Source organism: Oreochromis aureus, linkage group 3 (genome assembly GCF_013358895.1).
Source record: "Oreochromis aureus strain Israel breed Guangdong linkage group 3, ZZ_aureus, whole genome shotgun sequence".
NCBI classification, from domain to species: Eukaryota; Metazoa; Chordata; class Actinopteri; order Cichliformes; family Cichlidae; genus Oreochromis; species Oreochromis aureus.
Window position 1 is genome coordinate 11,433,291 of NC_052944.1, and position 14,905 is coordinate 11,448,195.

The 14,905-nt window shown below is 40.5% G+C and overlaps 1 protein-coding gene across 1 annotated transcript in view; it reads right to left on the minus strand.

Moving 5' to 3' along the window:
* Positions 1-14,905, minus strand: part of fgf11a (fibroblast growth factor 11a) — a 95,089-nt gene that overhangs the window by 47,929 nt on the left and 32,255 nt on the right. The gene's annotated exons all lie outside the window — the stretch shown is intronic.

Below are 14,905 nucleotides of genomic sequence, written 5' to 3' on the forward strand. Positions count from 1 at the left end.
ACTGTTCTTGTTGGTTAGACTAGAAACTGTGGATCCTTGGGTGGCCACTCAAAACTGGCTCCTAGCAAGTTAATCCCCACAGAGCCACATATTAAGTTAAATGTCACCTGGTATGCTGTTGGTCTGTTGATTAATCAGTGGATATGTGTGCACTTTACTTACCATTCAATTTACTTTAACTCTCAAAGGTATTTGTTTTAGTTCGATATTGGAAAGCACTGTTTGCTAGCAGTGGTTGGTGCTGCCCTCCCAAAGTGCAGGGTAGGATTAGATGGCTAAATACTAACACAAGTTACTAGATCCATCCAAAAATTCCACATCTGTGTTTCCTCTCCGTCTTCTGAGCATTAATTGCTTTGGAAATTTAAATTCACTGGTTTTTGCAACATGACTGACAGTCGGCAAGGAACAATCTCCCTACATTTGTTTAGCCTGCTCTCAGCTACGAGCTGTATTGGACCAGCTGTCGCACTACAGATAAGTTGGCATGTCTTCATCTCTCCTCATGCGCTCTGTTTCCTGCCTTTAACTGACTCACGCATGACTGAGGGGACTTTTTCGGTCCGAAGTGCTGAGGGAGACTAAATAGTGGATCAAAAGGAATGTCGGAATGCTGAAGTGTTTCCACAATCAACTTTTAATGAGGTGCATCAAATATAGATGAGGACAGAGAAGTATGGGGGCAGCTGGCAGTTGGCCCTCAGTTGACAGCAGGGTGTGTGTGTGTGTGTGTGTGTGTGTGTGTGTGTGTGTGTGTGTGTGTGTGTGTGTGTGTGTGTGTAAAGGGAGAGAATGATAGAAACAGAGAGATTCAAATTTAAATCATCCCTTGAAGCACATGGGAAACAATGACGTAACACAAACAAACCTCACTAATCAAAAAAAGTCTGTTTTTTTATATTTCAGCCTGTCATAACTACTGTTTGCAGTTACAGAGCACTGAAGCATTCTGAAGTAAGAGCTGAATAAAGAAAAGAGGCACAATCTTTTTGGTCCAACGCTAATGGATTCCTAAAAAAAAACCAGGAAAGCGTCATATCGACACAAGTGACTTAGATACATCCTCTAACACTTGGAGCATTTTGACACTTGTAGTACATCTGCGATCAAAACCGATGCAGTGTGCGATTGAAATTATTTGTTTGCTTTGTGACTCAAACATCTTTCAGGAAATCTATGAATTGAAGCTGATTACTTCTTAAATGTTCAACCCCCTCTATATCTGTGAATTAGTCAAAAGACTTGTGATGTGTAATCCTTCCTTTCATGCCGACAGCGTGACACGACATGTTTGGAAGCTTTTCATTAGAGGCTCCGGCCTCAGCGGCGAGATTGAGTCGCTGTAACTACTAAAAGATAAGAGCTCATCCATCCAACGCTGGCTGACTAAACACAGAAGGTCAAACGCAGAGTGAGGTAATCTGTAATATCCTGAGTGTTAATCCCAAATTAAGCTTCAGCTCACACACCAGGCCATGTGCTGCTTAACACATCTGCTACAGGGAAGGGCAGAGCCCGGCGACAAACGGGCACCAGGTGGGAGGCTGACGTTGACCTTTTGCGTGACTCTGCCTCCGTGTGGCTATTTGGTGATGATGCCGTGTTTCAAAACATAGGAAGTGCTGATGCATGTGCAGAGCACAGATACTGTATTCACACACACGTAGAGCATCGCTTGAGCTAAAATGAGGAGAAATTGCCTTGAGTCATACCTCAGGCAGGATGTTAGTTAAACCGAGAGTTTAAATGCGCACAAACACACACACACACACACTTAGAAACAGATCCAGAGTGATGCTGCAGAAAAAGGTGAACATTACCAACAATGTTAAACTAAATACAGACACATTTTTTATAATATTTAGAAATCATGGTTTGCATTTTGTCTTTAAAATAAAATTGAAGTCACTGAAGCTGAATTTGTTTTTCAATTCAATTCAATTTTATTTATATAGCGCCAAATCACAACAAAAGTCGCCTCAAGGCGCTTTATATTGTACAGTAGATAGCACAATAATAAATACATTTTGTTTGCAGTTCGAAGATTCACCCTGAAGAGATACTGAAGAAACAGTTTCAGCAATCACACATTTAGTTTCTGAAACACTTCGTCTTGGATCGAGTTAAGAGTCGAAGGAGGAATGTATCACGCGCTTATAATGGCTGCACTGCATGCCTGAGGGAATTTTAAGATTACACTCAGCTGATAGCCAAGCAGCTGATTAATCAGCAAGTGGCTGTAAAGTTATTAAAGGGGACCTAGTTTCTGTCATAAATATACTGCTATAGCGCTGCATGCTCATATTAAATATAGATAGTTTCAAATAATGAGGTCAGTCTATGTACAAGTACTCTCAATGATTCAAAAGCTCATGCTTCAGGAAGTTTCTTCTACTTTTGGATCTGTGTGACGTCAGCGAGGAGGGGTGGGTGTCCCTAACGTGGTCATTTCGACCGCAGTCCCACAACCTACAGTTCAGCCAGCAGAGAAGATCACATAAAGTTGTTTCAGACAAGGAGTGAACTGAGGGTCTGCACAAAGACTCACAAGAAGAAAACACAGAAGTGGAAATGAGCACAGTAAATGAGACAGACAAGTCAGCTAATAAAGACGTAACTTCAGTTCTCTGAAATAATCCTCTGACGTCAAAAGAGAAAAATGGATAATCCTGGGGCTATGATTATAAAGAGTTTAGTTTTTTATTAAAAATGTTTCTTTTTGTCTGTTTATGAGAGCATTTTCATGTCAGTCCTCAACTTTCTCCCTCATTTCCTGTCTCTCAGCAGAGCTCCCATCAAGCTAGGACAAAAAAAACAAGCTTACATCACAACTTTCATGTCCTCATTGGTGCAGTGTGCTTCATTTAACCCAGACCAAAGGAAAGATATAAAGATTTAAATCATATTCCCACTGATGTTTTATAAACAAAGTTATTAAGTAATGCAGCTTTCTTGATGTAATCCTTCATCCTCGATGCCTCATCCCTCATGACTCACAGCGGATCACGCTGCTCTTCCTGTGCTTTCCATGCTAAAATCACACATCTGCTATCACATAACATCGTGGTTTTCTCTTTGCTTTTAGACTGCACCACAGTAAACAAAAAGACATTTGGAAATATAGTCTCAGTCCAGTTGTTTCTCACCAGGTTCCAATTGGTAGCTATCTCACCTGTCCAAACAAACCAGTCAGGTGTGAAAATGCTTTTAGTCATCTGCAAAGCTCTAAAAACACACACTTTATAGCATCTTTATAGTCCCTTTATTCATTTCCTTTGTAATGCAGACTGTCTTTTAGAATTTTTTTGTCCCCCAGGACATCTTCACAGAGCCTATGCACAGCTGACTGCAGATGTTTCACGCAGGTCACAGAAATATGAAAACAAGTGGTGTGTGGGCTCCTCTTGCGTGAGCCATTGTTTGTCCTTCCTCCAGTCACGGAGAAAAGTTATAACCTATAAAGAGTGAAGTGTGTTCAAATCAATGAAAATCATCCACAGCAGCCACTGTTGTCTTTTCACCCTTTTGCCTCTTTGTGGTGAACTCCAATATCAGTTCCTTTCCCGTTCAGGCCAGCTTTTTAACCAATCAGCATTCGACCTAAGAACAACATCCCTGTTAGGCTACTATTGGGTTTTGTAGGACTGTAAGCAAACACTTTGCCAAAAACATTTGGAATCCTGCTTACGGTAAGTGCTACCACTTGTCCAGGACTGGGTTCCTTGTGAGTTGAGGGCAAAGACTGAATCAAGCTTGGGTTTAGCTGAAGGAGACATTTTTAAAGCTCATACTGACATCTACTTATTTTTGTTTTAATTACAACTCTGCTGAGTTTCCCTTGGAGTTCTATTGTTGGCAGTGTGGAAAAGCCTCTTACAGCTAAAACAAATTCGTGCTTGTGCGGACAGCAGTCACACTGTCCCATCAGAATGTATCCCCGGAAAAATCGCAGCATTAGTCAACAGATAACAGAGTTTGCGAATCATATCCTGCAGCGCAAGAGCATGTGCGTGTGTTTATACAGACAAGGATTTGTGCTCGTAATCCCACAGACATTCAACGCCAATTATGGAGTGACCTTAATAAAGAGCGGGATTAATTTCACTTATTAAGAATTTCAACCATCAAAGTCACCCTGAACCCTCCAGCTGCCCGATGCCTCGAGTCAGATGACAACTGGCAGTAGCTAGTGTTATTTTCATGGCCATTACACACTGCAATTCTTAAAGTTTGTGTGTGTGTGTGTGTGTGTGTGTGTGTGTGTGTGTGTGTGTGTGTGTGTGTGTGTGTGTGTGTGTGTGTGTGTTTTGACACCTCCAACAGAACGGACTTGGCTGAAGAAGCAGAGATGGTCTGCCAAGGATCGTGTCTGTCTTTCAGTCATCACACACACATCAGACACACACAGTAGAAATATTTCTCTCTCCTTGACTGTCTTTCCCATCTTAAGTGTCCTCACAGCATAAGAGTCCCATCTACACTGGTCAATTCAGAGATTTCTTTCTAATTTTCCCCTCTTTTTCTTCTCTCTTCTTTGAGCGCTCCTTTTTTTCCTGCATCTTTGCTCTTCTCCATCTTCACTCATCTCAGCCCCAAAAACTGCATGCCTAGCCTGCAGGGAAATCCTTACTTTTGCTGTTTTTAAATAGTGAAGCAGTGAGAAGAGGGGGAACAGCACTTAATCGGCAGCAGAGAGTGCTGAATGACAGACTGTCACTCAGAGGAAGAGGAGCAGGCAGGAAGAGGAGTTAGATGTAGCAAGGCAGACATGGTGAAGAAGAAAGAGAGAGAAAGATATCTATGATTGGACCATAATGTGTTTTCATGTGTTCCCCACAGGTAGTAAGTTCACTGGGAAACACTAAAGATACTGATGTTTCATTTATGCTTCCACTGTAACTCTTTTCTTTTCCTTTAGGCACACTAAAGACTGCCAAAGCTCTCGAAGCTGATGGCACTGCGGCGAGAGCTGATGATTATACTTCCATCTGTTTGTTGAGTCGTCTTCTTACGCGTTCTCTGTTCAGTCTCTGTCAGCAGCGGCACAGTCAAACTCCAGGGAGCACAGATGTGCAACATCACTTATGAAATATGGTCATTGTAGTTCATTAACTCTCGGAACAATTAAAAGAAAAACCTTCCCTGTGAGAAAATCCGCAGCTTTATGCATCACATTAAAAACCATCTATGACGAACCTACATCTTAATGTTGCACAAGGCTTTAATGTAAGGATGAACTTTGTGATGTGTGTTGTTGCATCGCATTATGTCATGTTATGCTATGAATGCAACAGTGGATTCATTTACCCTGCTCGAAATATAAAACCTTCATTCTATTAGATGAACTCAGTGGTAAAAAATATTAAATTATCCCTGTCTTTCGTTAATAACATGCCTTTGTATCTTTTTACTGTCTTGCACAAAATCTGAACCATTAAGTTTTATTGTTAAGTGAATAAAACTTCATGGTTCATAATGAGTTGCTTGCACAAATAACCTACAGAGTCATTTTTTCACCTATCAAGCTAAACCTGGACAATGACAGTATTTAGGTTAGCGGTGGTATGTACGAACAACCGAAAAATAGCAGTTCTAGTCAAACATTAATACCAGTGTTTGACTATTACTAACAACATGCTTATTTGCACACTCAGTCACATAGTTCTGATCACACATCTAAATCATATATTTGCACATTTTGCATTTTGCATGTCTTTGTCATGTCTCGTCAATAATATCCTGACAATAACTCCACTTTGTATTGTCTCTGTCATGTCTGTTTATCGTACAGTTAATATTGTATAGTTACCATTATAGTATTGTATAGATTTGTATAGTTAGTAATTAGTACCTTTTTATTCCTTAATTTTACCAAAACTTAGCACGTTATTTATTTGTAGTTCCTAGTTTTATATCTCTTGGAGATATATTTTTTATATATTTATAAATGCACCATGGGGGGCTTAGGGTGAAACAGCATTTCGGTACACTGTATACTGTGTATACTACTGTATTGACAATAATGCTCTTGAATCTTAAAATCCTGACAGGAAGTGTGGGAATCTTTTCCACTAACTACCAATCATTTAAAACTTTATATTTTTAATTTAGTTCCATCTTTTTATTAAGATGTGACTAAAAGTTCAGTGGTGGAAATGAACTGCATTAAAAGTAAGGGCTGTTTCTATCCATAGCCTCCAAGTGCAACTGTATAGCCGCATTGCCTCTGAAACACCTACTGTAACTCAGTGAGCTGGCTGACAGATTGTTCTTTGTGCCGCGTGACAGGTGGAAACAAAAAACAGTTGAATTTTTCAGGTAATTACTCCTCGAGGCTGAGCAGCAGAGCAGCAGTAATTTACAGCTGCATGCTGTTCATGTGAAAGAGTGTCGTCTTTACGGTCCACGCTTGCTCTTGCCATTGTGTCATGCAGTGGCAAGAGTACCAGGGGCTTTTCCAGGGTTTTTGTAAATAGGGCAGCAAGACCAAGACACAAAAATGAAGTTAGAAATTTGACGAGTTGTTTGTGGACAGACTTCCTGCCTCCGTAATCATGCATTAGGAGAAAAGAAATGTCTCACACATCCTTTGTTTTAAGTGCACCTTTGTAAAGGAGTAAGAGATACATACGTAATATATTATCTAGTTCCATTTCACCCCTGTAATTTCCTGCCAAGACAAGTGAACCAAACCCACTCTTGCAGCCAGGGCCGTGCATCTCACATCTTCATCAGCAAACTTGGTTTGTTCGGTTCTTTCATGCCATAAATCAGTTTCTCTGTTTATCCCATCCAGTGTGCAAAGATTGCTTCCTCCTATCTCTCTTCCATCATGTACAGCTCTGTGGGTACCGTAATTCAGTCCTTGGTCACCGCTACTTAACACGTCATGCTTCTGCACACTGGTCCCCGAAACACTTCTCAGCTTCTCCTCAGATAATAAGCTTGTAACTCCCCACTGACTCTAATATTGTCTTCCTCACCACTAGCATGAAAGCCTGATGCTATTAATCCATGGACATATGGATTTTACAACTGCTAGTATTTCATCTCCCAGCATTTATTGCAGCCATTGGTAAACGCTCGGCAGCAGCCGCAAAAGCAATAACACATCCTGTATTGAAATAGGAACAAGTGGAGTATGATTTTTCAAATCACAATAAAAGCCTTTTTATTTCTTTTTTTTAATGGTCCTCCAGAAAGCTGAAAAACATTCGGACTCAGGATGAGAAAGTGCCACACGAGTTCTCGTGTTTTCATATTCACATTAAGCGTGCTGCTAAATTGCATAAAATTAGGGGTTCACGGTGGCCCCAGCTGACAGTGAATAATGGGGATAGAGGTGGGGAGAGCCTATATGGTAATGGCCATATTTACAAGGAGCATCAATCATCTCCAAACCGCCAGAAGCCTCATCCCTCATAGGATGGAGGGCGAGAAAGGGGCGGGATACCTTCAAAGCAAACTGTTTCTCCCTCTTTCTCCTTCAATCTCTCTCTCTTTCTCTCTCTCTCCCACTGCGGTCCAACTTCAGCTTTTAGGAAAATCAATACTGACAAAACTGATAAAGTGTGATCCTGCTTAAAGTTTACCAGGCCCGCACTTAAGACATGCTGTTGGTTGTAATTAAAATTACAAAAATAACACCTTTTAAAAGGAAGAAGAAAAAGAGAAAAGAAAAACAAGAAAGCACAGTGGCTAGCTGAGAAGTGGAGAAGAAGTGGGTACCCAGTAAATCTGCAGGGAAAATAACTGCTCAGGAAGGCAAGATTAAATTAACGTGTGTGTGAAAATCTGATTCTGATGTGTCAGACTCTGTATTGCAGAGGAGAGATCAATGCCCCCACACAAACAGCAGCAGAAAGAGCTGAGGAGAACAGAATGTCAGCTGGCTCGAAAAGCTGGCCGCTATCATCATTATTAGCTCATTATTGAGCCAGTTCTCTTATTATACTTTAGGTGCGTGTCTTTTGGAAGCTGTGCTATGAAGATAGACGGTTAGCGTGTGAAACTGTAATGCGTGTACTTTTTGGAGTGAGAGTGAAGCAACAATTAAGCCATAAATTTTACTTTTTCATGTGTGAGATAGTCTTCTCGTTACATTTCGGATGCAAAAAAAGTCAACAGTCAAATTGAGCAAACTACAGCGTGAGAAGCTGCTTTAGAAGAATATACTAGAAGCTATGGGCAATACTTCACACTATTTATAAATGTTGTAAGAACGTGTTTTCTCTTCTGACATGAGCATACGTGGATGACCAGTTTAGACCCATGCGTACCCTCGTGTATATCCTGAAGTTCCTAGTTTTCCTACTCCTCACGTTGGCTTCAGAAAGATCACACTACTGTCCTCACAGACAATCTGCAAAACTGTGTCATATAAATCACATTTTATTCAGAACCAGAGATGGGCAGTAACGCGTTAAAAGTACTGCGTTACTGTAATCTGATTACTTTTTTCAAGTAACCAGTAAAGTAAGGGATTACTGTTGCAAAAAAAGTAAAGTAAGCACACTGCGTTACTGCGTTACTAAACCATGATTTTGTTTGTGGGAGTGTCTCATGACGATGACGTACGAGCGTCTGATGTCCGAGGCAGCAACAGACGTGTGCAGATCAACAATGGATAATATGGAGTGCGGGAGAGAGTACGACCATGCAGCGTTTAAAGCGTGGAAGTACTGACATTACTTTGAGTTTGATTCTGTAAAAAGTGACAAAAACATTAGCGTCCACTGTGCACTCTGCGTGCTAACACTTTTTTCATTTGATTCAATTTTATATGATGGATTATGCAGAAAAAATAGATTTGGTCTGAAAGGTCTGTTGCTTTATTACATATTCAAGTTGTGTATCATGTTTTTAAAAGGTAACTAAGTAATAAAGTGACTAATTACTTTTGAAAATAAGTCATCGGTAAAGTATTGGGATTACTTTACTGGAGAAGTAATCAGTAATTAGTAACTAATTACTATTTTCAAGTAACTTGACCAACATTGCTCAGGACCACTACAGCCAAAGTAAGTCTGTTAATCCTATCTGTGGAAATTGTAAAGCAGGGAGAGCATCAGCGAGACTCCAGCACAGTACAGAACAGGCATCTTGGTATCAGCGGGTTGCAAAGCAGCTTGCAGATCCAACTTTATGCAATCTACAGCAGGTTAAACAGTGCATCCTATATGAGATTTAACATTTTGATGTTAGAAGGTGTCGGTAGGTGTCGGTTGAGCAAGCAGCTGACGTGAGCCAGCATCAACATAAGATGAGCCGTTGGTGTTGTGGCTGAGCATGAGTCATGGCCTGCTTAAACTGATGCTGCGTTCAGTTTGTATCTACTTATTTGCCAAATCAAAACATAATGAGCAAAACATGATAGCATGCAATTCTGTGAAATGGTTTAATTACATCATATGTAAGTTGTTTTCCTGTATGTCCTATTGATTCCTATAAAGTATGAGCTTTTAAGAACTAGAGAAATAACTGCTGCTTCTGGGGTCATATTCGATTCTAAAAACACAAATGACAGACTGGACAGAATATTTTAGATGTCGCAATATTTACTATGAACTAAAACCTCTCTCTACCCTTAGCAAAAGTCATTTGCTTTTGTACTTCTGAACAAATTATTAGTATGCAAGAATCATTTTGAGAAAATATGTTACACTGAACACTGGGACAGCGTGTAAATTGTGCCCGCCAGGATTTTCCAATATGAATATAATGGCTATGAATGCTGGGCTGTGTTCTACAGTAATTACAAAAATGATTCACTACATTGACAAAGCAACCACACCTGGACAAGCACAAATTGATCCAATGCACACAACAAGAAAAACGGGGACCAGGAACTAGAAACTACTTGAACAGTGAGAGACACAATACACACATTTATAGGGCAGAGAGAGCGAGACATTGTGGATTAATTAGAAAAGCAATGGGTGAACTTTTTCAGTCTGCACTCTAAAGCTTAATGATTTAAAGCTTAAATGAATGGCCTAATGATTAAGTCAGAGAGAGAGAGAGAGAGACGAGACAGAAACAAAAGCAGCTGTCTCAGAAAATGAGTGAGGCAGAGTATATGGAGAGGAAGATAAGGAAAGGGGATAAAGAACAAGATAGAAAGTGGGATGAAAAGGAGAAAGAGTGGGACAAAGACGGTGGGCATAAATCAAGAAAAGAGCAAAGATGAAGGAGGAGGAAGGGGGACGGCACTGTCGCAAAGTGTGTTTGCAAAATATGCACAAAGATGTGGGGAGTACAAGAAAGGCAAACATACAAGTTAGAGAGAAGTTAGGGGCCCAGGTGGGTGCAGAGAGGAAAACCGTCTGAACTTAGAGGTTATGTTCCGGAAGTGAAAAGAGAAATAAAGCTACCAAATACCCAGCACTGAAACATACAACATTACCAGTAAGTCTTAGTAAGTGTTTATATGACACTTTACATGTAATTGTTATTATTCATCTCTGGTTCTTTTCCATAATGAGTTTTTTGTCTCCCCTTACCCCTAACCAGTCCCAGCAGTTCCCGTCCCTAAGCCTGATTCTGCCGGAGCGGTCTTCCTGTTAAAACTGAGTTTTTCCTTCCCACTGTCGCCAAGTACCTGCTAGGTTCCTTTGGAGCCATTAGCGGGTCGTCTGATTGCTTGTGTGTTCTCTGCATTATTGTAGAGTCTTTACTTTACAATATAAAGCACTTTGAGGTGACTATTCTTATGATTTGGAGCTTTATAAAGAAAATGGAACTGAATTCAAACGAAACTGCTACATCACATTGCTTTACATACGTGGACATTTGAAATCACCACTGATTATATTGCCAACAGGAAGCCTCTTACACTGAGTAAAATTCATGCGTCATTTGTCAGTGTCTTAAAAATCATGACTGATCAATTCTACGATCAATGTTTGGTTAATCTGAGGCTCAAAATGTTGATTAAATGGCCATTATCTGCTACTGCTACTGAGATATCCTCAGTAGGTGGCCTCCTCCAAAAATTAGTAAGCTATGTTGGCTGTAGATATAACATGTTTGTTAATCCCTTTTGGATTGAAGACAAATATCTGCATGTCTCATTGATTCATCTTAAATCCACTGCAATGCAATGCAGAGGCAAAATTATAAAAAATGTGCCACCGACAAATGTGAATGAATAAATATAGCTATAGATAGTAAATGCAAGGTAATGCTAATTAGCATGTGTGCAAAGCAGGCAATAACCCCACGAATCAAAAGTCAAGAAGCTCAAAAGTTCTGCACTTAAATTGTTTCTAATTAGTAAGTGAAAACTTGGCAGTGGGCATTAAAGCACTCCAACTACTAAAACGGTGGTTCCAGTTTTATTACCTGATCTCAAGGTCCTGTTTACAGGTTCTAAAACTAAAGTGTGAAAATCTAGTTTTAGTGCCGCTGCTATTTCTGTTCTGTCCCATATTCATGAGGTGTAAATGAGGCCCAACAGCTTGGGTTTTAAGTAGGCAGTTGCAGGTCATTTGAGGTATTTTATGATTGGTTCCTCCGTTGTTGACTCTACTTTTCAATATTTCATTTAACTAATTTGGTGCTTATATCCCACCCAGCATGGACACCAGGAGCAATGATTGATTTCATGATTGAGAGTGATGTTGCATTCAGATGCATTCAGATGTTCAAATATATGGGTATTATATTAGTCTTTATTACAGGTCCAAGAAGAACCACTTCAAACTGTGGAGTTGAATTTATAATTTTAAAGGCTTTTGAATGTTTTTATATTCTTACACATAGTCTTCAGTGGGTGACAGGCGGAGTTGCAGGCTGACAGGAAACACGTCTGCAGGGCATGCTTTTGCAGAAGTGAAACCGAAAGCAGAGTGAGTGCAAGCCAAAGAGTAGGGTGTTTATTATGCATTTATCTTTGATTTAAGCTTTAAGTAGTTGGAAACAGTTGTTTTATACATTTTACATAGAAGTTAAGATCATTACACACAGGATGGTCTTAGCCTGGTTGCCTAAGTTGAGGTCAACTAAGGTTCAGAAAGCAGATGCAAACTCTGCGCACAGACAGACGTGACATACACATACAGACACATATAGTTAGAGAGGTCCCGACACGTACGCAGTACACAGCATGCACGCGCCCCCGCACGTGTACGCACACACAGATAGACTCATTTAGTAGGTAAGAGTTTATGACTGCAAAGTTGTGCATGAGTGACATTTTGTGCAGAACGTGGACCAGATGTCCCAGAAGATAAGCGACAGCCTGGGCAGGATGGAGACAGGAAGCACCTGGCGTTGACCCGAAGAAGATGTTCTGTTTTAGACTATGTTAAGAGTCATTGTGGTTTTGGAGTGACGTATGCTTTGTTTAAATCTGCCTAGCAACAGAAAAGGGGGCTGTACTATCTTAACCCTATAAAACCGTTGTCTGAATATGGTAAAGCAGTTCAATACTGATTGGGTTGTTGAACTCACACATGTGTAATTCATTAAAATGCCGTCTAAATTGTACACGCCTGGATCTGTGGTTTTTATGGATTCCTCTCTCAATATTTGAACCCTAACACCAACTATTAACCAGGCCAAACTGCTCTAGAGTCCAAGAATAACAAATAATAGCCTCAAATGAGCATAACTGGTCTCATTTAAGAAAATGGTTGCTGTGCTTAAATATTGTAAAATCCAGGATTTTACTGAATGGCTCAGTTTGGATGTTAGATGAGTGGTTGTGTTGGAGGATTTCCTGAAAAACATCCTTTTTTCTTCTCCAGACCTACTAATGAACCAAACTAGAGCTACAGAAACTTGCACAACACTGATGACTTTTGCTATTTATAGTGAAACCAATACAACATTTCTTGAATAAAATCAAATAAAAACTGCAAGATTAAAATGAGCCAGTCCTCCAATGTTATGTCTTTATTGTAAATGCCTGTGTTGTAGCAGAATACTGCAGAGGCCTGATCGAAGACAACACAGAGATAGAGAGCAATGTGAGTCAGCCAGTGCAGAGGTTTTCAGTATCCCAGGACCCTTCTTTACTGATGTTAATTACAGTAACGATCAGGAGGAAGACTGTGCCCACCCAGGCCAGGACCCAATATCACCTGAGGGGGAAGGAGGAAGGACAAAGAGACAAGGGCGAGGAAGAAAAGGAGGCAATGGACAAGGAAGGAAACAAGAGGGAGAAAATTAAGCAGTTAGGAAGGAGAGAAGTGGGAAAGGAGCGAGAGAAGAGGGTGACAATGACTGATGGGCGGACTGTTGTGGAGAAACACTGCAAACGTGCGCAATGGACTTGGGAAGGAAAATGAGAAGGAAAATGAGAAGGCAGAGCAGTTTGAAAGCATGAGAAGAATCAATGGGGGGAAAACGATGAGGAGGAGAAAGAAAGGAAGGGAAGAGCACCACGAAGAAGAGCAACATGAAAAGGAAGAAGAGGAGAGGAGGTACAAGTAATGAGAGAACAATAGAATTAATGATACAAAGTGGAACAACAGAGGAGGAAGGAAGGACAGTGAAGAATGAGGAATCAGGGTAAACAGCAAGGGAGAAAAGAAGGGCGACGGATAGAGATAAACTACGTGAAAACATCTGCAGAAGGAGGGGATGAAAGCGAGAGAAGTGAATCAGCAAGAGAAAAAGGAGCAGAGGGCCATCACAGAGGGAGAGAGCAGGGTGGGAGGCGAGTGGAGAGATCAATCACCAGTGGCCCTGGTGTTGTAACACTGAAAAGAGTCAATGGCCGGGAACCAAACTTTCCACCCACACACTTTTTCTCTCTTCGCCAGCATCTCTCTATTTCTTCTCTGAAAAACCTTCCCAACGTGTTTCTGTCCTCCTCACTTTATTGCTTCCTTCCTCCTCGCTCCCTTTAACAACACCTTACATCTCTCAGCCTTTTAACACCACGCTATATTTCTGCTCTTTCCTGGTAAGTGCTGACCTACACGGAGATAAATAGGAATATTCCCTTTGGACCCATTAGAGGCAAATCCAAGCCAATTTTCTGTCTATAGGAGCTCTCTGGATGACACTTAAACCACATTATGCGATAACTCAGAGTAACGCGCAAGTGGAAGAAATAAATATCATGCATGAAAATGTGCGAGAAACAGCCCTAAAGACACAAATTGGCCAAATTTCTGAAGTTTATAACTCCCACCGATAAAAGTGTAAAGCTGGGGCGCTTCGAGTCCGAAAACCACCTGGAATAGGATTGCAGTTATATTGGTGCATTTCTGCATTACAAAATCTTTTCCTTGTTTGTATAAATCTTTGTTGTAGACACTGTGAGATTAACCTGCATCATCTGTTCACAGCAATGAAAAAATAATTCCCACATCATACCGAAATTTATCTTACAGTCACATCAATCCCAAACCTGATGGACATAACACACTAACAAATGCACAGAAACATGAGAAACCCAAAAACGAGGACAAGCATGGGGTCATCCCTAAATTATCTAATTCGATATGAATTATGTTTGCATGTCCAACTTCAGAAACAGGAAAGGTTCATGCCAAACAAAGCACAAATTTTAATCAATCATCAGCAATAAAAGGTTTTATTTGGCCTATTTTCACTTTTCATTTGCATCTCTTTATGTCACACGTGATATTAAGAGCTTGCTAATACTATTGTGCTTTAGCATCCTGTGTTGGTTGGTTAACAAAACTGTGCCCCATCCAATCAAATTCTTTGTTTTGGTAACTGGACTGATTGGACTCTAGTCTCGTGGAGCACTCAAAGCACTTCATACAACATACTGCATTCACCATCTTCTATGCTTTGAAGTGCTTAATATCTTGCCCAAGGATATTAACCCTGTGGTGGTGGTTCAAGCCAGGGATCGAACCACCAACCTTCCGATCAGTAATTCCCTGAGCTACCTCCTGAGCTACAGCCAGTACACTATAGCTGC